The sequence below is a fragment of the Triticum dicoccoides genome, chromosome 2B, assembly GCF_002162155.2.
Source record: "Triticum dicoccoides isolate Atlit2015 ecotype Zavitan chromosome 2B, WEW_v2.0, whole genome shotgun sequence".
NCBI lineage: Eukaryota > Viridiplantae > Streptophyta > Magnoliopsida > Poales > Poaceae > Triticum > Triticum dicoccoides.
Genome location: NC_041383.1, coordinates 72168600 through 72170923, shown reverse-complemented (window position 1 = coordinate 72170923; position 2324 = coordinate 72168600). Strand labels below are relative to the sequence as shown.

The window sequence follows — 2324 nt, the reverse complement described above, 5'->3', positions numbered from 1 at the left end:
GTAAGAAGGAGGGGTGGAGGTGGAGGGGATCTAAAGACGCGACGGATGGGAAGGCGATAGCAGCGCAAATCAGAGGCGGAAGCAGGAAACCCTAGCAGGGGGACGCCGAACCGCGTGGGATCCATATATAGCCCGAGCGAGCCGTGCCCCCCTGGGCCCGACTCGCCAAATGGGCCGAAGGAGGATGGGGAGCCGGTAGCCGGGTGTTGGGCCCAACTGGGTGATGGGGAGCCGGTATGCGCGTGTATATGAGCGCTTGTGTCTGTGCTGTGTTGAAAAAACAAACGCCAGAAAATGAAACGAGGGATCCAGGTAGTCCCCTCACACGCCAGTGAAAAAAGAACCCGCCACTCGCACGCACGAACCAGCTAGGCGTCGAGAGTGCCCTGCGAGAACCACATCACAGCAGATCCCTTCGCCGCCGCCGATTCCTGCGCCTCAGCTGATCCGTTCGTCGCTGCCGATCCTTCGCTGCCACCGATCTTGTCGCTACGTCGACGGCAACCAGGGCCGTCCTCCGCCCGGCCGCGGCGGAGAGTAGGAGTCCTCCAAGGACGACTCCCGCGGGACCATCCTCTTCAAAGTTCGGCTTCTCCCACCGCGGGTCTGTCTCCATCGCGCTCACCGGCGCCAGGGCCGCCTCCAAGCTCGCCAAGCCGGACCCCTCGCACCTCGGCTTCTTCCTCCTCTCCGACGAGGCCCTCTTCGAGGCCATCTAGGAGCAGCCGTCTTGCTTGTTTGGCGGGCAACTTTCGTTCTTGTGCTATGCTGTTGAACCTGCCGTATGATGATCGTACTTTGGAAACTATGTAAGATTGGTTTTCAGTAATGAAAATCGGAAGGGGAGAGTCCTTCTTTGATCAAAAAAAATCTACGAGCAGCCGCCGCCCACGGATCTGAACCCCAACCCCGACCCCAACACTGGCTGCGTCCTCGCCAGCCCCATTCTTCACCTTCACCGACCACGACGCCAGCGGCAACTACAACAAGACCTTCCCCGTCTCCCACCCCGACAAGTACAGCCTCTTCTTCGCCAGCTGCGCGCCCGAGACCGCCGTCACCATGGAGGCACGCACCGACATTTACAACACCAACCCGGATGGCACCAAGGAGGCAAGGACTACCTCTCCGTCGGCCAGCCCCCCGTCCCGACGATCTACGCCTTCTTCGCGCTCGGCTACGTCGTCTTCCTGGCCGGCTGGCTGTACCTCACCCTCTACCACAACCGCCTCTCGGGTGGGACTTGATGTTCTATCTGTTCCAGCTTGTTAAGGGCGTGATCTTGTTCGCCGTGATCGCGCTGATTGGTACCGGGTGGTCATTCCTCAAGCCCTTCCTGCAGGACAAGGAGAAGAAGGTGCTCATGGTGGTGACCCCGTTGCAGGTCAGCTGTCGTTGGTGAGACTGGGCAGTACTTGCAAGAATGGGTGACATGGAACCAGATCCTGTTGCTTGTTGATGTAGCTTGCTGCTGCGCCGTGCTCTTCCCAGTTGTGTGGTCGATGCGTTCAGCCGTTCACTGAGCGAGTCATCCAAGACAGATGGCAAGGCTGCCCGAACCCTTGCCAAGCTCACGCTCTTCCGCCAGTTCTATGTCGCTGTGATTGGATACTTGTAATACACAAGGATCATTGTCTACGCGCTCAAGACAATCACCAACTACAAGTACAGATGGGTGAGTGTTGCGGAGAGTATATATTGTTGATTTATATGTCATGGTGATTTTTGATTGCAGAGGATTCATACAAAAAGGAAGCGCAAAAGTTATGGACAACTCCTATATTACTAGCGCGATCAGTAAGGATTTCTTTCAACCTAGCTTACTTTTGGGTCCAAGCAAAGTTATTTCTTGTCACAAATTTATTCACCTTATTGGGTCAGTGGGGTTAATATATATACATCAATTTTGAGCATTGGCAGCGCATGAAGCTTGCTTCTGAGCTGCAACTTGAGCACTGTTGTATATTTATGTGGAGGTCGCACTATTTAAAAGAAAAATCAGAGGTCTTTTTTATGCGATTTTTTATTGCTTCTGCTCTTGATCGGTGAACTAAGTCGTCAGTAATATTTTTTTTGATACTTTTTATGATGATTTCTAATGAAGCTTGTAAATCAACCAACAATGCTTCTATAAGGTAGCTATTTTCCTCTACGGTAGTTGTTTCTTCAGTTGATTTAACTGATTGCTGACGGCTGCATTTAGCCCCCTACATGCCTCTGCTTCCTTCATCGTGTTAGCTTTCTGTAATCTCTATTGTCACGATAGTTAGCTTTGTTTTCTGTTAATAATGCATGGCCGCATGTGGCGCGTGCAAGTAGCTAGG

The 2324-nt window shown here is 53.1% G+C and overlaps 1 pseudogene; it reads left to right on the top strand.

The window, feature by feature from the left end:
• The first annotated feature begins 223 nt into the window (after window positions 1-223).
• Window positions 224-1705, top strand: LOC119360495 (annotated as a pseudogene).
• Window positions 1706-2324: the final 619 nt, after the last annotated feature.